Here is a 25,223-nt window from a genome sequence, read left to right on the forward strand (position 1 = left end):
TCACACGTTAATCTCATCCTAGGATTTCCCTAGGGTAATCACCAACCCACTCTCCGTCCTCAGCTGCATAAGAAGTCCCTACTATCTCCCCTTAACTAGTTCACGAATACCATTACATATCACTACGGTGTTATTTGTTTTTTTTTAAATCAAAATGTTTGCAGTCCGCGAACCACATCTGCAAGCCTATGCGGCAGAAGTGGTGGACAAAATGTCTGCAGTCTGCAATAAGAAGATTGTTTTCTTTTTAATGTGTCACACCCCGAAAACCGAAGGCGGAAACATTTCCGGGGTTGACTCCACGTTGAGTATCAAATCCAATGCACATAGTAAGTAAAGTAAAACAACCATTACATTACATAAGAAAAGTTTTACAGTTGTTTCAAATGTAAAATTTGTACAGTTGTGATACATAGCATATATATATATATATATATATATATATATATATATATATATATATATATATATATATATATATATATATATATATATATAAACAAAATGAAACGGGTCTTCTGGGTACTCCGTCTTCAAGTAAAAAGGATCTTCGGGTACCTGTTCTAACGCTGACCTGAGAACACAAGCGGTTTGAAAATCAGCATAACGCTGGTGAGTTCATAAGCGGTTTTTGTTTGTGAAAATGTTCATGTTTCCTTTCTGTTTCTGAAATGTTATACATACCAAGAAAATCCCATATTTTCTTAAATAAGTTTGTTATTATTTGTCAACATGTAAAGTAGAATTGTACACTGAAAACATGTTTACTTTTGTAAGAATGTATAGTTAGGTTGTCTGAATTGACATACTGTTCTGGTTATGTACTAATGTATTCCCAGGAAAGTCCCATACTTTCCTGATTGTTTTACCAATTGTGAAAGATGTAAAGTTATTCGGTTTGTCATCCTTTCTGGTTATGTAAATGTTTTCCCCAGGATAGTCCCATACCTTCCTGAATGTTTGTTACCATATGTAAAAGATGTATTCCTGTTAGACCTGGTTATGTACAAGGTTTCCCAGGAAAGTCCCATACTTTCCTGAATGTAAGTTACCGTATGTGAAAGATGTATTAATTTGTTCGTTATTACTATAAGTAAATCTCTGTTATCCTAATTGTGAGTTCCATACCCATACGATGGACTAAACTTGTGGCAATAAGTAGTCCACATACTTATGACTTTCGTCACCGTTGAACCATTTTGGTTCGACTATAGCTAGCAGCCAGGTGTGGGGTAGTCAGCCCCGTATATATCTATACACTCAAGTCACGCTCTCTAAATCCCAAAGATTCTGGTTACGGGTGTAGTCCTCCACTTGCGTATCTCTGTGGAGTGTTCGATGAGGACGTGTCTCCAATCATACAGGATTAACAAATTTACTAGTAATAATATAATAGTCCTCCACTCGCGTATATATGTGGAGTGTTACCGAGGACAAAACAATGTACAGGTATTATGTTCAACTGTCTAATGTCATGCTTTTAATTGATAAAATTTGGAAAGCCATTTTTGAAATATATGTAAAACATAACAGTTTAAAACCCATTTCACAAATATGGGTTACGTGATCTGCATGTTCAAGCGGTTATCAGTTGAAGTAATAAGTGCTAAAAGCATATAATAATGTGAAACACACATTTGAAAACATGTTTTGAGTACAAGTAATCCCTTGTACTTTGCTTGTGTTCCCCCCTAGAAACAGTGAAAACAGTGAAAAAGGGTAGGGGTATGAACTCACCGGACTCGGAAATGCGACGGTTTCGGATACAAGACGTTGGTTCGGGGCTTGATTACTCGCGATTTCCCTATGTAATATGTAATAATGTCCATATATATCTAATTAGATTTACAATCACTAATTATATGGAACATTACACTGCAACGAGGTTAAACACCTCAAAACGAACGTTTGGAGTGACCCGGGTGACATCTATAGAGGTGTATTGGTACTAGGGACTTGGGATTTGAGTTTACTCCCCAAGAGTAAACATTTAAGGGAGTTTATAGCCACAAAACACACATATACATGATTTTACAGCCGTAAACTCATGTTGGTGTGATTTCGAGTGTTTAATGGCTTGTTTGGACATGGGGATTGTTGGAATGGATTTCTAAAATTCCTTGGAATTGATTAATTGAATTTATACCACTTAGAAGGGAGTTTACGGCCCTAAACTTGGAGTTTACAGCCGTAAACTTGCCCATGGTCAAGAATGATTAATTTGAGGTACAAAGGACAATCACATGTGATTCCAGTTAATTTTCCAAGCCTTGTTATCAATTTTTGGGCACCATAAAACATACTTTTAGGAGTTTAAGGCCCAGAAGCATGTTCTATGGCTGTAAACTCTCCTATGTTCTTGAATAATTAATTTTTGACACTTAAAACAATCACATGTGATTCTAGAAATTTATCCAAGCCTTTGGGGTGGTTTAAGGGCATCATTTGACACACTTATAGGATTTTACGGCCCAGGAGATGTTCTATGGCTGTAAACTCACATATGTAGGGTATTTGATACGTTTAAGGTCCCCAAACTATTTTTATATGGTTCTAGGATTTACTACAAGGCTATTGGTTAAGTTACAAGGCATTTTGACATGTTTTAAGGAGTTAATTCCCCATGTTTGAGGAGTTTACGGCCCAAGAACAAGCCTAGGCTGTAAACTCTCTTTTGTCCCTCAAAATTCATGTTTTAAATGTTTCAATTCCTGATTTGCAAGCCTCAAGGTCATATCTAAGTCCCAACTATGATTTGGAAGGGTTAATTGGCTTAAAAACCCCATTTTTAAATGTTTACGGCCCAAGCTTGATCCTTGGCCTTAATCACATGTTCTAGGTCCTAAAACTCAAATTAAACATCAATTTGAAGGCTAAAGAGCTTAGATAACAAGTTAGGGATGTTACCTCTTTGATTTGGAGCCTTAAATCTTTGTTTTTGGACCTTTGATTATGATGAGGAGAGAGGTTGGAAGTGTTTATGGAAGAATGGCCAAAAGCTTCAAATGATGGCTTAGAACACATTATATAGTGTCTAAGTTTTGGACATGGTGGAATTCTACTCGATACCGGCGTTAGGCGAGGCTTTTGGTCTTACCCGATTGAGTTGTCGTAACCCGATACGGTAAATTCTAGAAATATTCCGATCACTAATATGGAGTGTTAAAATGATTTCTAAATGTATTAAGACACCCATTAAGTCATTTTAGATACGTACAAGTTAATGACTTAATTAAACAAGAAAATCGGAATCGAAGTTGGAAACGATGATTGGTTGCTTGAATTGAACTACGAAAGAGTTACAAGAAGTGGTACGGAAATTTCGGGTTGTTACATTATCCCCCTGATAGAGGGAATTTCGTCCCGAAATTCAAAGTTAAAACACGAGACAATATACAAATCAGGGATCTGGAAAGAGTTGTGGATACTTCTGTTTCATTGAGTCTTCCCGCTCCCAATTGAATTTCGGTCCCCGCTTGGCATTCCAGCGAACCTTCACTAATGGGATGCGACTTAGCTTGGTACGTTTGACTTCTCGATCCATGATTTCGATCGGTTCCTCCACAAAGTTGAGGTTTTCATTGATCTCGATCTCGTCTATGGGAATCGCTAGGGTTTCATCGGATAGGCACTTTTTGAGATTTGAGACATGGAAGACAGGATGAATGTTACTGAGTTCATGAGGTAAACAAAGTTTATAGGCAACTGGACCGATCCTGGAGAGGATCTCGAAGGGTCCAATGTATCTAGGGTTAAGTTTCCCACACTTACCAAAATGTACAATGCCTTTCCAGAACGAGACTTTCAACAGGATACGGTCTCCAACCTGGAATTCTAGTGGTTTCCGACGATTATCAGCGTAACTCTTTTGACAATCACGTGAAGCTTTCAATCGGTTACGGATTTGAATGATCTTCTCAGTGGTCTCGCGGATGATTTCAGGACCAGTGAGAGCACTATCGGGGACTCGACTCCTGGCTAACTGTGTATCCCCCACCTCGGCCCAGCACAGAGGGGATCTGCACTTACGACCGTATAGGGCTTCAAACGGAGAGCCCTAATGTTGGTGTGGTAACTGTTGTTGTATGAGAATTTGATCAAGGATAGATGTGTGTCCCACGACTTTCCAAAGTCAATGACACATGCCCTATGCATGTCCTCCAGGGTTTGGATTGTTCTCTCACTCTGTCCATCAGTCTGAGGATGATACGCCGTGCTCATATCTAGTTTGGTTCCAAGGGCTTTCTGAAGGGACTGCCAGAATCTGGAGGTAAACTTGCTATCTCGATCAGAGATAATGGATACAGGTACACCATGTAGACATACTACCTCCTGGATGTAGATTCGCGCGAGTGTTTCCATCTTGTATGATTCTTTGATCGGAATGAAGTGAGCGGATTTTGTCAAACGATCGACAATTACCCAAATGGTATCGTACCCACTAGAACACTTGGGCAGTTTGGTGATGAATTCCATGGTAATCATTTCCCATTTCCACTCGGGATATCGGGCTGTTGGAGCAGACCCGAGGGTTTCTGGTGCTCAACTTTAACCTTAGCACAGGTCAGACACTTGACCACGAATGTAGCTATCTCAGCTTTCATGTTTGGCCACCAGTATTGTTTCTTGAGATCCAGGTACATCTTGTCCGAACCTGGGTGAACAGAGTATTTGGATTGTGTGCCTCCTCCATGACAATCTCCCTTAATCCTCCGGACTTTGGAATCCAGATCCGATCCATGAAACAATAGACTCTGTCACCTCTGATCTCAAGTTTCTTTTCCATTCCTCTCAAGGTTTCGATCAACACGTTCTTGGGTTTGAGAGCTTCTAACTGGGCTTCTCGGATTTGCATGAGTAAGTTGGAATGGATAGGCATCGTCTAGTTCTTCACTTTGTGGCCTGCATTTTCCTTTCGGCTAAGGGCATCTGCTACCACATTGGCCTTGCCGGGGTGGTAACAGATTTCACACTCATAATCACTGAGTAGTTCTACCCATCGCCGTTGCCTCATGTTCAAGTCTTTCTGGTCAAAGATGTGCTACAGGCTCTTGTGATCAATGAAGATCGTGCACTTGGTTTCGTAGAGATAATGTCTCCAAATCTTCAATGCAAAGACTACGGCTCCTAGTTCCAAGTCATGTATGGTATAGTTGACCTCGTGTGCTTTCAGCTGTCTTAAGGCATAAGCAATCACTTTTCCTCTTTGCATAAGCACACAGCCTAAGCCTTGATTAGACGCATCGCAGTAGACAACGAAGTCCTCTGTCCCTTCGGGCAGGGACAGAACAGACGCGCTGCATAAGGCTCTCTTCAACGTTTGGAATGCAGTTTCTTGTTTATCACTCCAACAAAAGGGTACACCTTTATGTGTTAGAGTGGTTAAAGGTTTGGCGATTTTGGAAAAATTCTGGATGAATCTCCGATAGTAGCCGGCTAGACCCAAGAATTGACGGATTTCTGTGGGTGTCTTCGGTGTCGACCAATTCTCTATCGCTCTAATCTTGGAAGGATCCACGTGAATTCCCTCCTCGCTTACCACGTGACCGAGGAAAGTTACCTTCTGTATCCAGAATTCACACTTGGAGAATTTCGTGTATAGCTTTTCGGATCTAAGGGTCTCCAACACTAACCTCAAGTGTTGCTTGTGATCCTCTTCGCTTCGGGAGTATACGAGGATGTCGTCAATAAACACGATGACGAACTTGTCTAAGAAGGGACGGCACACCCGGTTCATCAGATCCATGAACACAGCCGGTGCATTGGTTAGACCGAAGGGCATCACTACGAACTCGTAGTGTCCATACCGAGTCCTAAAAGCTGTTTTGGAAACATCATTCTCCTGAACTCCTAACTGATGGTACCCTGACCGAAGGTCTATCTTTGAGAAGTAGTTGGCTCCCTGGAGTTGATCGAAGAGGTCATCTATTCGCGGAAGAGGATATCGGTTCTTAACGGTCAACTTGTTCAGCTCACGGTAGTCGATACACATCCGAAAGGATCCATCTTTCTTCTTGACAAACAATACCGGAGCTCCCCAGGGTGAGGAACTCGGTCTAATGAATCCTTTACTGAGCAACTCATTGAGTTGAATGGATAATGCCTGCATTTCTGCTGGAGCTAAGCGATACGGAGACTTTGCTACGGGGTAAGCTCCAGGAATTAGGTCAATACGAAACTCGACCTGATGCTCGGGAGGAATTCCTGGAATCTCTTCGGGAAACACATCAGGAGAGTTACAGACCTCGGGGATGCTCGCGAGGTCTTAACTTCTTGTTTCTCGTTGATTACATGGGCTAAGAATGCTAGGCACTCCTTTCGTAGGAGCTTTCGAGCTTTGATGCAGGAAATGATATGAAGATTGGAACTGGATTTATCGCCATAGATTACGAGAGTTTGGTCCGAGGGAAGGTTGAGACGGATGGATTTTTCGTAACAAAGGATATCAGCATGATTGGGACTCAACCAATCCATGTCAATGATAACATCAAAGCTCTTAATGGAAACTGGCATAAGATCTAAAGGAAATGAGTGGTCATTTAGGGTAAGTGTACAACCTATGAATACATCGTTAGCGCTTTCTTTTTCACCATTAGCCATCTCGACGGTAAACGTTTCAGTTAGTGGTTGGGGATTACGTTTTAGGTTAAGTTTGAATGCATGACTAACAAAACTCCATTCAGCACCCGAATCGAAAAGAATACTATCATATGAGTTGTCGAGAAGGAACATACCAGAAACAACAGTGGGATCGGCGACTGCTTCCTCCCGTCCCATGGTTAAAACCCTTCCGGTGTTATCAGCAGTTGACTTCTTGGGACAGTTCCTTTTAAAGTTCCCAACTTCTCCACAGTTGTAGCAAGCTTGACTAACACATGTTCCAGATGATTGGTTGGCCGATTGAGTTGGAGTTTTGTAGAATCAAACTGTGTGCCCTTTCTTACCATAGTTGGTACAAGATAGTTCTCGGCAGGGACCAGGATTGTGATGGTATTTGCACTTGTCACACAGAGGAAGATTACCAGCATATCTACTCGTAGGAGTTAGAGCTGTGGATCCCACAACAGAAGCAGCAGCAACAGGGGTAGTAGCAGCATGGACTTCTACAGTCTGCTGTTTCTTGGAAGATCCTTGAGAAGATTGACCCTTCTTCTTCTTCCAGGATTTTCTCTTTTCGCCACTCCTTTGAGTTGGCTCAGAAGTGGTAGTAATTTCCTCAACATCGTCGCTATGATCAATCAGGGTTTGGGCTAAAGTCTTGGCACTATCATAGGTATCCGGACGGGCAGCCAAGACATGACTCTTTGTCGGTTGGGATAACCCCCAAATGAACCTTTCGATCTTTTTGTTTTCAGGAGTGACTAATCCTGGGCAGAGAAGTGCGAGATCATCGAACCGGGAAGTATATGAGGAGTTCTTTCATGGCTTCCTAGCCCATGGCATTGGCTATGGGTAGGGTCAGAGATTTGACTCGGTTATTCCACCAAGTCAAGGATTTATCAACGAAGGTACAGGCCGCGAACTTGACCTTATCAGATTCCGCGCAAGCACAGATTTCGAAGATGGATTCGATTTTCTCGAACCATCGGGACAAGGAAATGACACCTCCAGTGCCATTGAAGGATGTTGGTTTCGCGTTCATGAAATCCTTATAGGAACCCCCTTTTTGTGTCCCTGGCTAACTTCGGGGTTTTAGGATTGAGGACCACTTCTTGAACCACCAGGGTTCATTTGTGACATGGCTGCCACCATTGCAGCAGTCAGGACTGTCTGGAGCGATGCAAGGTCAAATTGAGGAGGAGGTGGTGGAGAAGAAGGATTGTTGTTGTTCTTTGAGCTGGGTCTCTTTCTAGGAGGCATCTTAATCTAATAAGATCAAGAAAGAGAGAGGATGATAAGTCCTCAACATTGAATCGATAGATATGGTAGTTATATGTTCCGAATAAGCGATAAAGCAGGAAAGAGTTATCGAACAGATAATTTATCGCTAAGAATGATCACAGAACGCCACTCGAATAAGGATTTCTACAGAGGATTGGATTGAGAAATACTCCCATAGTATTTCATGATTTGATTACAACACTGGTTCGATGTTTGGGATATTAGGGTAAGTTTTAGGCATGTCGCACACCACAGTCACTCCCAAGCACATGTTGGTCGTGTCTCGAATGAATATAGTTGGCCAGGCTATATTGACCCTAGACACGACTACATAACTTCCCATGTTTAACCGTAGTACACAACACCCAATTATTTATGTTCTGTTCTACTTGTGGTTACGGATCACGACGATTCGGTATACTTGTATACTTTTGAAAATACTTGTAGTTTGAAGATACTTTTAATTCAGAGCACTCAGGCCCTTTAGTGTTTATAGTTTTATACCATGTAAAGTTTGGTATACTTCATTCACTATAAACAAGGGCTCTGATACCAATCTGTCACACCCCGAAAACCGAAAGCGGAAAAATTTCCGGGGTTGACTCCACATTGAGTATCAAATCCAATGCACATAGTAAGTAAAGTAAAACAACCATTACATTACATAAGAAAAGTTTTACAGTTGTTTCAAAAGTAAAATTTGTACAGTTGTGATACATAGCATATATATATATATATATATATATATATATATATATATATATATATATATATATATATATATATATATATATATATATAAACAAAATGAAACGGGTCTTCTGGAACACAAGCGGTTTGAAAATCAGCATAACGCTGGTGAGTTCAAAAGCGGTTTTTGTTTGTGAAAATGTTCAAGTTTCCTTTTTGTTTTTGAAATGTTATGCATACTAAGAAAATCCCATATTTTCTTAAATAAGTTTGTTATTGTTTGTCAACATGTAAAGTAGAATTGTACACTGAAAACATGTTTACTTTTGTAAGAATGTATAGTTAGGTTGTCTAAATTGACATACTGTTCTGGTTATGTACTAACGTATTCCCAGGAAAGTCTCAAACTTTCTTGATTGTTTTACCAATTGTGAAAGATGTAAAGTTATTCGGTTTGTTATCCTTTCTAGTTATGTAAATGTTTTCCCTAGGAAAGTCCCATACCTTCCTGAATGTTTGTTACCAAATGTAAAACATGTATTCCTGTTAGACCTGGTTATGTACAAGGTTTCCCAGGAAAGTCCCATACTTTCGTGAATGTAAGTTACCGTATGTGAAAGATGTATTAAGTTGTTCGTTATTACTATAAGTAAATCTTTGTTATCCTAATTGAGAGTTCCATAACCATACGATGGTCTAAACCTATGGCAATAAGTAGTCCACATACTTATGACTTTCGTCACCCTTGAAACATTTCGGTTCGGCTGTACCTAGCAGCCAGGTGTGGGGTAGTCAGCCCCGTATAGATCTATACACTCAAGTCAAGCTCTCTAAATCCCAGAGATTCTGGTTACGGGTGTAGTCCTCCACTCACGTATCTCTGTGGAGTGTTCATCGAGGATGTGTCTCCAATCATACAGGATTAACAAATTTACTAGTAATAATATGATAGTCCTCCACTCGCGTATATATGTGGAGTGTTACCGAGGACAAAACAATGTATAGGTATTATGTTTAACTATTTAATGTCATGCTTTTAACTGATAAAATATGGAAAGCCATTTGTGAAATATATGTAAAACATAACAGTTTAAAACCCATTTCACAAATATAGGTTACGTGATCTGCCTGTTCAAGCGGTTATCAGTTGTAGTAATCAGTGCTAAAAGCATATAATAATATGAAACACACATTTGAAAACATGTTTTGAGTACAAGTAATCCCTTGTACTTTGCTTGTGCCCACCCTGAAAACAGTGAAAACAGTGAAAAAGGGTAGGGGTATGAACTCACCGGACTCGGAAATGCGACAGTTTCGGATACTAGACGTTGGTTCGGGGCTTGATTACTCGCGATGTCCCTATGTAAAATGTAATAATGTCCATATATATCTAATTAGATTTACAATCACTAATTATATGGAACATTACACTCCAACGAGGTTAAACACCTCAAAACGAACGTTTGGAATGACCCGGGTGACATCTACGGACGTGTATTGGTACTAGGGACTTGGGATTTGAGTTTACTCCCCAAGAGTAAACATTTAAGGGATTTTACAGCCACAAAACACACATATACATGATTTTACAGCCGTAAACTCATGTTGGTGTGATTTCGAGTGTTTAATGGCTTGTTTGGACATGGGGATTGTTGGAATGGATTTCTAAAATTCCTTGGAATTGTTTAATTGAATTTATACCACTTAGAAGGGAGTTTACGACCCTAAACTTGGAGTTTACAGCCGTAAACTCGCCCATGGTCAAGAATGATTAATTTGAGATACAAAGGACAATCACATGTGATTCCAGTTAATTTTCCAAGCCTTGTTATCAATTTTTGGGCACCATAAAACATACTTTTAGGAGTTTAAGGCCCAGAAGCATGTTCTATGGCTGTAAACTCTCCTATGTTCTTGAATAATTAATTTTTGACACTTAAAACAATCACATGTGATTCTAGAAATTTATCCAAGCCTTTGGGGTGGTTTAAGGGCATCATTTGACACACTTATAGGATTTTACGGCCCAGGAGATGTTCTATGGCTGTAAACTCACATATGTAGGGTATTTGATATGTTTAAGGTCCCCAAACTATTTTTATATGGTTCTAGGATTTACTACAAGGCTATTGGTTAAGTTACAAGTCATTTTGACATGTTTTAAGGAGTTAATTCCCCATGTTTGAGGAGTTTACGGCCCAAGAACAAGCCTAGGCTATAAACTCTCTTTTGTCCCTCAAAATTCATGTTTTAAATGTTTCAATTCCCGATTTGCAAGCCTCAAGGTCATATCTAAGTCCCAACTATGATTTGGAAGGGTTAATTGGCTTAAAAACCCCATTTTTAAGTGTTTACGGCCCAAGCTTGATCCTTGGCCTTAAACACATGTTCTAGGTCCTAAAACTCAAATTAAACATCAATTTGAAGGCTGAAGAGGTTAGATAACAAGTTAGGGATGTTACCTCTTTGATTTGGAGCCTTAAATCTTTGTTTTTGGACCTTTGATTATGGATGAGGAGAGAGGTTGGAAGTGTTTATGGAAGAATGGCCAAAAGCTTCAAATGATGGCTTAGAACACATTATATAGTGTCTAAGTTTTGGACATGGTGGAATTCTACCCGATACCGGCGTTAGGCGAGGCTTTTGGTCTTACCCGATTGAGTTGTCGTAACCCGATACGGTAAATTCTAGAAATATTCTGATCACTAATATGGAGTGTTAAAATGATTTCTAAATGTATTAAGACACCCATTAAGTCATTTTAGATACGTACAAGTTAATGACTTAATTAAACAAGAAAATCGGAATCGAAGATGGAAACGACGATTGGTTGCTTGAATTGAACTACGAAAGAGTTACAAGAAGTGGTACGGATATTTCGGGTTGTTACATAATGTCTGCGACTGTTGAAATAAATTGATTTTTCAAACTTAATTTCATGTCATAAACATTAAAAATGCATTTTCAGAAAGAAAAAAAGAAATAAAAAAACTGAACGGTGTGCCCATGTATTTTTTAGGTTAAAATGAGGTCTGAAGACATTTTAAGACAGTGGCCCATGTCTGCGCCAGGAAGACCTCGGGCAAACGTTTTTTGACCTGCGCACTTCCAAAAAACAAACACTGTGCCAGGGTATATGTCTGAGCATTGTCTTCATGGCATAGATAAGGTGGTTGCACAGATCTTCATAAAAAAAACAAACAACCTCTAAGACTAGATAATTCTTCGAATGAGAGATCCTACCCTACAACGGTTGGACTCTAACAAGAGCTGCGAAATAGAGCTAGACCTAACCTTCTGAAATTATTTAGTCTGTGAAATATGTAACTTAACATATTCGTTAGTAGCTAGTAAAAGATAACTAGAACTCCTAAAAGCACAAAGCAAACAATATTTGAGCATTGAGTAATATAATCAAGCATATTCTAATCACCGACTAATTTGTACTAATACGCAGTTTATAAAGCAGATATTCATATAACAGGGACATAACGCATCCTTCCTAGATCCTTAGCCCAAATCTAGCATGCAGTTCTCATAAACATATCATAGCATGAACTTGTATGGGTAATTTGGGAGTACTTACTTGAGCTCAACTAATTACATGCACCACACCTTTTTTTCTTTCCAAAGTTCTTTTCTCTTTTCAAAGTTCTTTTTCAAAATTCTTTTTATAAAAATGATATTCTTTTGAAAAAATTTCATAAAAGTCCTCATTTTGAGTCCACACACACACACACACACCCGGGAATATGTCTAAATCCCTTAAACCAAGGCTTTGATACCAACTTGAAACATCCCAAAAATACGATCCAAAAATTTAAGTTTAAAGCATTAATAAAAACCATAAGTATAATTCATTATATAAAAGTCATAAATTTTGTATCTTAAAATATCATAACATCAGTCAATATATCAAAATCAAATGTCAAAACATCATAGTGAAGCCTCCTAGGCTGGAAGTTATGGTGTGTGCAATGCAGTCATCCCAAGCTCTTCACTTTTTTAGCAGAAATACCTTAAACCAAAATTGAAACTGTAAGCATGAAGCTTAGTGAGTCTCCCCAAAATACCACATACCATACACATAATCACATAATCGCATATAACATACATTGGTCCCGCCCTACCACATCGGGTACTGCCCAACATCGGGCCCCGTTTGACATCAGACCGCATCTAGCATCAGACCCCGCCCAGTATCGAGCAAAAATCAATATACATATGAGCATAACTACTAATACACATAACATGAGAATAACCACCTAATCTTAAACATCCAAACATTGCTCGGGTCCCCCCGACATTGGACCGACATCCGGAAGGCATACAAACATTCCTCAGGAACCGCCTTGGAATCGGACCGTAGTCCGGAAACATACAGATATAAACACATGCAAGTATCACAAAGACATCAAGCATACTAACATTCTTCAGGTACCGCCCCGACAAAAATGTCGACACCCGGAAAACATAGAATCCTACATCAGGCCCCGCCCGACATCTGACCGTAGTCTGGAACATACTAACATACATAAACAGGCTGGTCTTGGAGCCATTGACCCGTTCCTACTAACGTAAAACTCACCTCAAATGTCAGGCAAAGTAGTTTAACGTCTTTTCTCCTGCAACCGACTCTACTCACGCCTTATGCAAAACAACCCCTTAGATACCAATCCTTACTTCAGGACCCATTCATGAGTCAACCTTAGTTAAAGACAATGTCCATGTCAAATTCAACATTCACTCAAAGTCAAAGTCAACAATCCGATTTGACTCAACTCGTCGAGTCATCCCCCTGACTCGTCGAGTTCTCTTGCTACTTATAGAATCAGGACAAGTCGACTCAACTCGTCGAGTTCCTCTCTGGACTCTCCAAGTTGCTCTGTCTGTTTGGGATATCTTAATAGATAAAGCCAAAACTCTTCAGATCTAAGTTTCATACTCCTCATACACCAAGAAGATGTCCTTTTAAGGGTAGAGTTTCCAACTTTACCCATTAATACCTTTCCTTAATGGGTTTGGGTCAAACCTTAACTCCTTAGGACCTAGATCTTAGTCCACAAGCCATCCATACTCCAAACTAAAGCCTACAAATAGAGATGCAAACCCTAAAAACTACATGGACATGTAAAGTACCTAACTTTATCCCCGTCCATGGCCTTTTGAAGCTTAAAAGGCTAAAATGGCAATTTATGGCTTGTATGGGGCTTCTATAGCCATAAAGCTTGCACCTTTATGCCATGTGAGCCCTTCAAGGTCATAGATCTGAAAGTATACCCACTTGGTACACCCATGTCCCAAAGATCATGCTTCTTTGACCAAAAAACCCATAAAATGATAAGAAGGATATCTAACAAGCTATTTAGCAAGGTTGATACTTGATTACCAGAAAATGAAGGGGATGAGATGTATTTTCTGGATCTACTAGCTTCCTTTTGAATCTCCAAGCTCCTCCTTCTTTAACAAGCAACAAGACACATAATCTTCACTCAAAAACAACTCACAAGCTCATATAAAGCACTAGGGTTTCATGGATTAGGTTTTGGGACTTTGAGGCTGGAAATGAGGCCAGCAAGTGGGGATTAGGATGCTTAAATAGGGTGCAAAACCCTAAATTTAGGGTCTAGTCTTGGCAGTCCTACTCGATGAGTTGAGGCTCTCAACTTGTCGAGTAGGCGACTTAAAATCCCGTAACTAATCAATTTTCTACTTGACGAGTTTGGGGCTCCCAACTCCTCGAGTAGCTCTACAAAAGTTAATAAATTATAATTAAATGTATACCAGGAACTAGGCGTTACAACGAGTCTCGATGATATCCGAAAGCAACACATTCACATATGCTATACAGCTTTGCATGACAGCCTTTTTGGACAGGAGTTCATTGATCCTTCTCTTAGCTTGATCAAGCTTAATAGTGAGAACCTTCCCATTTTCTGTCTTCACGGCGAGAGATCCATTATTTTGCTCTTTGTGGCTAAGTCGTCTTTAAGCATTTCTATTTTCGATGAAATGGAGGAGTTGAACTCAGAGTTATCAACTTAGAGGCCAGTGCGAACCTCTTCGAGCTTTGCCTTCTCGATGCAAAGTATTGATCCAAGGCTAGAAATGACTTCATTTTCCTTTACATTGTTACACTTGAATGAGCTCTAAAAGATGCTCATGAAGGAATGAGCATCAGCAATTAGTTTATTGACTTTTTCAGTTGTTTCCTTGCATAATGAAGCTAAAGAATCCACAACTTTATTTGTCTTCTCAAGAAAGGTGGAGTGTTCTTTGTTGAGGATCTCATGGAAGGACTTGATTGTAGTCTAAGAATAGTCTTCGCAGGTTAAGTTTTTGGTGGATTGAAGTAGTGAATCCAGCTTCTCATTGATGGCCTTGAGTTGCCCTTTGGTGATAGGAGCTTCGTCATCACTTTCGATCTGAATGTTGAAAGGATTGCAGGTGAATCCTCAAAATTCTTCATCATCACTATCATAGATGGTATCTGGATCGTCTTGGCGTAAAGGTGAGATGGGTGGTGTACAACGACCAACTATGAAACCTAAAGCACCTGACCCAACATCAGATGTGTTGATAGTCATTGGAGGTTCAATAGTGAAAGTAGTTATGGTGGTTGTTGAATCTGTGAAGAGTGGGGTTTGGGTTTGCGAAACACCCATTGATACTTGTGGGAAAGGAGCAATGGTAATTGGGGTTGTGAAGTCAGAAGTGGGTAAAGGAACAGAAAAATCTTGTAGAAATTCATATGTGATTGGAATGCAGGTAGGAATCTCAAAAGTTACCTCATCGTTCGTTGTTGTAGGCTCCGAAACCTTTAATTGAGATGTTGCAGCAGTATCATCTTCGTTGTGAACCTCTTCCTGAACAAGAATCTCCGAAAATGTGTTCGACTATAAAAACTTCATGGTCACTTGGTGTTGGAGTACAAGGAGGTTCAGATGGACCTACTTTTGCACTCATTTTATTTCCTCATTTCTGGGGCTTTTCCGCCTCATCAAGGACCTTTCAAATTTCATTGTATAAAGGGAGAAAAAGACAGGTATACGTCTGTAGGTTTGCAATACATCACTGCAATTGAACCAATGGAACTGAACTTTGAATTATCAGCAAGAATGATGTTGGTTGTATGGAAGATTTGAATCGCAACCATACAGGAGTCTTCAAGGATTGGGATGTTGAGCTTGTTGATCGCCCGTTGAACAATGATGGTCCAGAAACGAGCATAGGAAATTTCACTGTGTCATGCAGTAGAGATGGTACTTTGGACTAATTGAGCCCAGAGTACTGAGCCATAATCCAAATTGATTACATAGTAGATGTTGTACATCATCTTCGGAAACAACTTGCTCGCACAGTCGGAGCCTGTAACTCTCTCTGAGAAGCCTTTAAATAGAAGTGTGAATAGGCCATTCCACAGCAGCGGAAAGTTGGACTTCTTGGGCTTGGAAACTGCAGTCAAAACTTCCTTTTATCCCATCGGGTAGAACGTCTCAAGAATAGCTGAGTTGGAGACGCTCTCAAGGTCAACCAGGTTATGACCCTGAGGAAGCCTTAGGAGGTTATAGAACCTCGACATGGTGATTTGGGTTTTCTGGTTGAAGATTTCGAATGTGATTAACTCATCTCCCTTTTGATAACTAGTTGTGGAATAAGCTTTTGATATATGCACCAAGGGAACAATCTCCGATTTGATGAGAGCAATAACCAATGGATAATACCTCAAGCATTGGATGACTGGTTGAAAACATTTGTTGTATTTTGATGGGTCAATATCGAGAATCAAGTTTTGATTTGCCTGGAGGTTGAGGATCGAGGAATGGAGCATCTGTTCTGCAACTAAGGGGGTCTTTGAAGAAGTTGCCATTGAAACTCGAGAAAGGAGATGATACCAATTGTTGAGATTAAAACTCTAATAATACATAGATTCAAAATGGTAAAAGAATGATGAACAGTAGAGAGTATAATCGCCGGGAGGATTTTGTTTTCTTTTTGAAACTATTAAGTAATTATTGAATCATCAAAATCCTTTTACATTGTATAGTGGGTGAGAGAAATCTAGCCATTGGTTACATCGATTAATGAACAGTCGCCTAAAAAGGCATGAAAGATAGTTGCGACATGTGTCATACGGTGTCAAATCAGCGTCCATTCAAAATCTTGAGCCAAAATATTATCCTTTAAGATGTCCTTTCAGTTTCTCCTTTTAACAGTTAATTCCAGATATGAACTCTCGCAATTAATTTTCATCCAATGTTCTGCGAAACTAAGAGTAAACATTAGTACCACGAACCAAACTTTGAAAAATCATAAGGGATTCTAGTGAGGTATATTAAGACATGAAGCAGATGGATCCTGGGAAATGATCTCCTCCTTCGGGGTCAAGAGAGACTCTAAAGTGTCTGTGTGGTTTCCCATTGAATTATGATCACTTGTTTGTTGAGAAACAGTGAAAGGCATCTTTTCGTTAGGCGTTATGGGTGGCTTTATCTTCAACCAAGCTACGAAACTTAATATATGTCTAAAAGTTCAGATGAAGTACTTGTCCGACCGGTGTAGCGATAAAAATAAGTATGCTTTGGAAATATTTTGAGTGACTAGGATAAGCATCTAAATCTCAAGAAAAAACAAATTAGATCTATGAGGAAGAAACGTCTTATGTCTAGAATGTCTCATTAAGATTATGTTCTTTTCATCTAAGGCTTTGTTGTAGTCTGTAATGACGGCAACACATGTTTCATTAAGTCTTTCTAAGTGAGGTTCACAATCATGCATGCTATAATCATTAGACTGAATCATAAATTTTACCTGTTCGACGATGTTGAGAGTCCATTCCCTTGACATGTAGCAGTAGTTTCTCTATAGGTTGCTACATCCATCTTCATCACTTGATGCTACCATGCATATTTTTCCTCTTTTCCTTTTGTTTTCAGGCTCCTCATCTTCCTCACCTGAAGACCAAACCTGATGATCCCTTCAAACTTGAGCAACACATGCCTTTGCTATTTCTTTTTCCTTATCCTCCATTTCCTGAGCCCTTCTAATGTAGAATGCTTTGTCTTTCACCACATTTTCTTTACGAACCTGTGCAAAGTGATTTTCTTTGTGACATTTCTGACAGAAAACAACTCCATCTTTGTTGTCTTCGGTAGTACTACCGGAGTCTGGTGATTTGTTAGTCTGCAGGGCTTCCTTTATATAAGGAGAATTCTAAGGTTGAGGTTGGTGTTGAGGGTTTCTGGGATATCGGTGATGATTGTTTTGTGGGTTGAAGTTTCGGTTGAAAGGTGGTCTAGTGAACTGTTGGTTTTTGTGAAAAGCAGGTGGTAGGAGTCGATTGAACTATTGACTGACAAGGTCTATGGATTTTTGGAATTCTTCCTCATCGTCTAGTTCGAAATGAATTTCATATGACTGATGTGAGTTATCATATGAGTGTTGATATGATGACTCTCTGGGATAGGAATACTAAGGTGCTTTTATGGCGTACTGAGGAGTTTGGGCCATTAAAGCAAGTGATCCACCCAATTCTACACATTCTTGTAATATCGTGGATTCTTGAACCTAAAGTTCACTATAGATTTTTAAAAGTGAAAGAGTTTGGATCTTCATCTCTCCGTGGACTATCATTTTTGCAGTTGTCTAGTGTCTTCCTAGCCCATTTAGGAATTCCACGTTAGTTTCATGGTTGCTTCTGACGGTACCACCATTTGAGATCGTAGTGATTATAAGGTTGAATCTCTTTAACGATCCATCAAGACTTTCACCATGTAGAGCTTTGATGTTGGTGAAATCATTAAGAATAGTAGTGAGCATTTTTTCTTGAGATTGTTCAGACCCTTGGTAAATATTTTTTAGTACACACCAAATCTCTTTGGCATATTCATAGTTGATGATGATGTAAAAGTTAGTTGTATCAACGCCATAAGAAATTTCATAGAAAGTAAGTGCGTCTTTCTCCATCTTTTCGATATCATCGTTGGTAGGTCTATTCATGGATGTTAAACCACCTCCAAGTCTTGCCTGAGCACCATTAGCTGCAATATGAGTGAGAATAGGGACATGAGGTCCTTTTTCTACAGATCTCCAAACATCTCTTCCAAGTCTCTTTAAATATATTTCCATTCTTTGGGACCAATGATGATATTCACTTGCAACAAGTATTGGATCTCTGCTAGAACCTCCAACATTGGTTGAAACATTTAAAGAATAAGCTTGTTCCATTTTTCTTTGTTTTAATGAGTTTTAGTGGTATAGAAGGCCTTTTAAATCAGAGTATTGTTTGAAGTTAAAAAGCAACCACTTTGGCACTGATACCAATTTTTGAGAGAAAAATTTGATAAGTGTTCGTAATGAGATAATAAGTTGTGGAATAATACGTTAATCTCAATGGATCTTGTTAGCTCAACAATAAAAGTTAGATAACTTAGATTTAGGAAATTTAAGGAAAGTAAATAGCAGCAACTTAATATCGATAAGCTTTAAACAAGTAGACACTTAGTTGAATCTTAACATGGTTTTCATGCAAACACAAGTTAGCATGTTATGAACAACATACGTAAAGAGGGACTCGGTTGAAGTATCAGTAAGATAACTTGATATATAGAGATGAAAGATCTTCTATTGATAAGATCTGAATTGGAAAGTAAACATGAAGTCAGAAGCTCTATTTATAGAGTCCAAAAAGTTACACGAAAATAATAAACCATTACAAAGTAGCTGACTTTGGTGACCCTGAAAAGTACACCAGATAATACTAAGATTACAAGAAAAGTTAGTAAAAGATAACTTGTGAGAGTATTCATGCTACGTTCATCTACGGGTCTTCTTCACGTCTTTGGGTCCATATGATAACAAATAGTCTTCGGTTGGCTCTTCTCTTGTTCACAAGGCATTAAGGTCTTTGGGTCCATCGTAGCTAAAGAGGGTCACTTTCTTGTTTCAATAGCACCCTAAGAAAATCCTCTCGATACTCCCACACAATAGGCACATATTACACAATCTCCTTACCCTTATCACAGGTATCCATAACATAGGTGAGAAATCTGGAACAACCCTGTTGAATATAGCGTTTGGCCCTCACTGTTGAACATAAAATCAGACCACAATGAACTCTCTTTGCTAGAACCACTAGCTCTCCCCCACTTGGGGTTCGAATCCGAACTAACTACGACTCACATTCGATCACTGTCCAACTAGGGATCAACCAATCCATGCCCACGATAACTGATATGTCGTAAATACATTGATATACCTATTAGTTTTACCAACTATCTAACTAAATGTTACGAATCAAGGTAGTGGACGTTGTTGAAAATAATATATCACAAACAGTCGGGTATCAAAGTCACGACACAAATTTAATTTACTAAACTAAATACTAATAGATTAACTGAAAAACAAGCAAAATTTTAATTGGTTTTTCTCTGATTTTGCAAGTTTAGACAAACTTAATCACTTAGCTAACGATTCAATCAATTTCTAAAAACCCTTCCATTTGGTTCGAATCCACTTCTCCTCTATTGTTATCTACTAATTATGGATTGTTAATGTTGGTTATCAATTATTATTTTATTAGCAATTCAAGTCCAAATTACTAATATTTTCACTAACTCATATAAACTATATATGGTCATACTTTAGCAAACACAGAATCAGTTAAAGAATGTAGATAAACTATGTAAGATTAATCAATTTAAACACAATTATGTTCACAATTTATGTTATAGAGCACAACTAAATTACTTACTTTTATTTCTTATCTAAGATTGGGTCGATCCTAGCACTAGCAGTTTAATGGTCAATAAACTACTAGGTAACAAGTTCATGTAATTTAATGTTCGCTAAGCTACACAGAACCTGAATTCAAGCAATTAGAGCATCAAATATTACCATGCTAGGTAAAGCTAATCAAACACAAGCTCACAACCAACAACTAAAATGCACAAATCAATAAACTAGACAATAGAGTTAAAGCTTCATCTAGCTCAACAGAAGCTACTAGATTCAGCTACTCATGGTTGATAACACAAACACAAATTCAATAATAAAATACATAATCATAGAGTACCAAACTAAGATGATGAATATAATCTTCAAGCTCTTGACCTTCAAATAAATCTCATTCAGTGAATGTTTAATTTACATTTTTTTGAACAAATCTTCTCCATAAATCTCTCTGAAAGATCTTCCAATCCTCCTTCAATCATGAAAGTGAATGAATATATATAGTTTTGGGAATTTCCGTACTTCACATCGTGAACAGGGATTTCACATCATGTACTTGATATGAATCCTTATCGGGCAAGGACTCAAACCTCCCGTGCATTTATTTCCTAGAACACTCATTCCACATCGTGTAAATTATGGTCACGTCGTGATTTTGGCTTTCGAAAGAATTTTTATTCTATTAATTCATGAATCCTAAAAAGTTCCACTTTTCGTCAACAATGGTTCTTATTCTTCAAGATTGATCCTGTTGGCTGCAAAATATAATTTAATCTCATAAGTATCATATATCATTGCAAATAACCAAAATCTTACAAAAAAAATGTATTAAAATTTTGCCTAGAAATATGTGCAAATATGGCAATATCAAATGCCCCACACTTATTCTATGCTTTCCCTCAAGCAAAACTAATTTATCTATGTCAAACTTCCATCACCAACATCACATAAGATAATCCATTTTGAACTCAGTCATTATACCAAGACCTCAATGTGGATATTTGTGTCTAAAGTCCTAACAACTTTCCAATCCTAAATATCCGCAATCCTTATGAACCTTCACCCATTAGCTTTTACGACACTCATTTCTACAACCCTCTGAATCAAACCTTATAAATATTTCTTAACCTCAAGGTATTTTCGATTAAGCTACCCAAGCATACATAATCTAGAAAAAATACAACTTTTGATACCACAATGGAGCTCTTTAGAATTCTTCACTTCTTTGAATAACTGATTTTTGATTTCTTTGAATTCACCATCTTTTTAATTGATTTTTGGTACCTTCACTTTTTGCTTCTTCAGAATTTTGATCTTTTGATCTTCATAGTTGATAGCTCCAAAATCCTTACAACTTTTTGGTAATTTCTCTCTCTTTTTAACTTACTTTTTTCGCTCAATACCTACATGCTTAAGCAAGGGAGCTTAACTTCAACCTTTATTGGTTAGAGGTATTAGTATAAGTGCAATGACTACATAAGCTCTCCTGGATAGATTTCAAGTATAGGCTATAAAACCTTTTATGTCATATAAAGTACTAGATTACCTTTCATATCTCATGGATTTTCACTATGACTTCGGAAGCCACAAATATACTATAACATATGTTGGCTCAATTAAACATTTGAGCTTGCATCGGATCATCCAACATAACACTAGCAACTTAAGTTTACACTACTGCTAGATTCAATTTTTAGATTATTATTTCAAATCTATTTTTAATTTTTAAAATTTTAAATTTTAAATTTTCTAGCAATTTACTTTTTCGACCCCCTACCCCCACTGTTATTACATACAATGCCCTCACTGTATGCATAAAATAAAGAAATAAAAGGGAGAAAAAGGAATATACTCCCCTTGGGTAATAGTGTCGAGATCAATTTTGAATGTGTGGATAACTTAAACACCATGAATATGTGAATAGAACTTGGATACACTGAGATATGTGAATGTGCTGGCAGAATGCAAGTCGGAAACTTGAATCTTCAACAATTGGTGCATAAGATCTTCAAACCATAACATCTCAATGTGGGAAAACAGATGCCACATTATAAAATTGGAAGAGAAAATTAAAAATGACATATATCCTTACCACAATGTAGTATTGTAATTCACGTTGTGTTGTCGATGTAAATTGTATTCGAAATCACGATGGCTTCCAAAGTCACAACGTGGAATGAAAATCCACGTCATGTAAACTGGTATTCACATAATGCAGTTGCGCATTAAGTCTTCTATGCAAATGGAATGCAATTGAATATATAAATTTTTTGAGAGCCTTCTAATACTATATTATTTTCTTAACTCTTCCATTATCTCTAGTTTCTCACGAAATTAACCCCACACTTATTAAAAATTGTGGGCATTGTTGGACGTCGCTCAACATTAAGATAAAAACTTAATAAATGATATAATTAATAATTATCTCTGTCCTCTTCTGCTCCACTCGTTCCGGCTCCATGCCCTTGCCTTGTCCACAACTCCTCCCAAGTTGGAATGTACGAGTAATAAGGCGACATTTTTGGAGGTCGCTCCACATTAAGATGCGTAACTAAGACATCAATAGCATGATTATGGTAATTGACACCCCCACGGAGATTTTCCAAATAAGTACCGATACGAATTTGAAATAAGTCAGTTGGTACCCCACCCTCAAATGGTTGAGGCAGTTGTTGTGGTTGTTCCAGTTATTGACCAATGGCTTGCTCAACATCTACTAGGGGTATTACAAATCCCCCACCCGTGTTCACCACCACTCACATAACACTCAAGAATTGAACCGTCGAATCATTATCCTTGAAAGATGTAAGATTCCTAATAAAATTAGGACTCAAAATACCATAAGATTAGGCAAGACGAGTGACCAAATGTCCACTCGTAATGGGACCACCGGGCCGAGAACTTGCTGCTTTTTTCCCAAAAAATCTTGCAAGCATGTAAGGTAAGTTACAGAAAACTTTGCGTGTAATGATGCTCCAAAGGTTAAAAAAATTGTTAGGCACCTTACCCCATGATGTTTATGGTTAATGGAGAAAGTGATCAGATGATCTAAAAACCGGTAAATAGGAGACCAAATTTCACCTTCATAAGCATCACGTGAATTGTACTTGTGATTTGAAAGGATTCTCTAGAATTGTACATCTAACAATCCTGAGGTAAAGTTCCGAACACAACCTTATAAGAATAAAATAAAATCGGTTGATTGAGTTTCTTCTTCAGTATATAGCCCCATTCTCCATGAAAACTCACGAAGACTACATTCTCAATAAACACCTCCCAAACGCTATGCAAGAGCTTGGTTATACGTTGGGTCAATAGTATTTTCTTCAAAATTCACTGTTCCAAAAAACTCAACAGACAATTCCTGATAAATGGATTCTTGAATAGAAAAAAAATTGCCACCCATTGCATGGAAATGTAAAACCCTATCCAACAAATAATTTCATCCAATGTCTCTCCACTTTCGTGACCATGCCAACCCCACTCAACCATGCCCAATCGAAAAATGAAGCAATTGAAAACTCTCAATTATACAACCATCCTAGCTGGTTCGCATAGTTGTTTTGCATTGCTTGCAAAAAAATTTTGAGTAAATTGGTAATGTGGATGGATACTTGATACATGAATGTGTTCTTGCTCCTGTGGAATCGCACATATAGGCCCCATAGTACCTGAAAAGTAATGAACAACAAGAAAAAAAACAAACCACCAAGGAATTAAGCAGTAAGCAAAAATAGAAAATTATGTGCCCAGTTTTCAGGTCGTGGGTTTGACGTCCACGTTGTGAAATTAGTTCGTGTCGTGAGTCTCAGTCAGCCACTCTTAGGTCAAAATGAACTGAAATTGATGCTTGGGGTTTGTCTAATCTGATATTCTAAGCCTTTTTAACACACATGCAACCAAGAATTACTAACAAAATGACTCAATTTCAACATTAAAACTCAAAGGACAAACCCTAAGTCTAAATGCCTAAATCTAGAAGAAATTAGAATAACTAAGGAATGAAGGACTTACCAAAATAGTAGATTAAGCAAGGAGGCAAGAAAATTTGAAAAAAATCGTCATGAAATCGAAGTGTGGGGTTGCCTTATGGTGAGTGGAGTTTGAAAGTGATGGTCAAAAAAATGAAGTCATCGATGTAACTGATCCCCCGTGAGCTTTTAATTCACGTGGTGAAGATGTAACTTCACGTCATGAATTTTAAACCCCTTGTATAATTCTCGGGATGATAATCATGATCATGACATGGTGTACAAGACTATGTCGTGATATCGAGGATTTTATTTATTGTCTTAAAAATTCATTTTTCTTCTAAAAATTCCACCACTCTGTCACTTCCAAACCCCGCACTTGATTTTTACTATTCACTAATAATTAAGATGACTATGATGAGTATTTATCCTAAAACTCAACTACAAATGCAAAAATTAAAAATAATCAAAAAGAAAAAGAAAAAAGCAAACCAAGCTCGGGTTGCCTCTCGAGAAGCTCTTCTTTTTTAAGGAGTCACGAGTTAGACTCCATGCCACCCTACATGAATCGTTTGGAGTGTCAACCACTAAGTGCACCTTCTATTATTTCCATCTTCTCTTCTATTCTTGAACTCTCCTAAGATACACCTTCTTAGAATTTATCTTTTTTTATTTGTAATCACCTTCTTCTAGCTTTCGTTTAATTCCCTTATTAACAACAAATTTAGGTCCTTCTCTTTCTTTATTTTTTTAACTTCATAGCTTCAGCCTTCTCCTTGACAAAAGTTTGTGGTTTTAGGACATGGGTTACTTCTTCCGCATCACTCAATACCAAATCTTCTTCACTCTCCTCACTCACTAAATCATTTGGAGCTTTTTAAGAAAAAATCATTGGCATTGACATTAGAGGTTTCGAATGCTTTTCTTTTTTTTCCAATTGCTCTTCATGTT

This window comes from Lactuca saligna, chromosome 4 (assembly GCF_052625555.1).
Source record: "Lactuca saligna cultivar CGN05327 chromosome 4, ASM5262555v1, whole genome shotgun sequence".
In the NCBI taxonomy this organism is placed as follows: domain Eukaryota; kingdom Viridiplantae; phylum Streptophyta; class Magnoliopsida; order Asterales; family Asteraceae; genus Lactuca; species Lactuca saligna.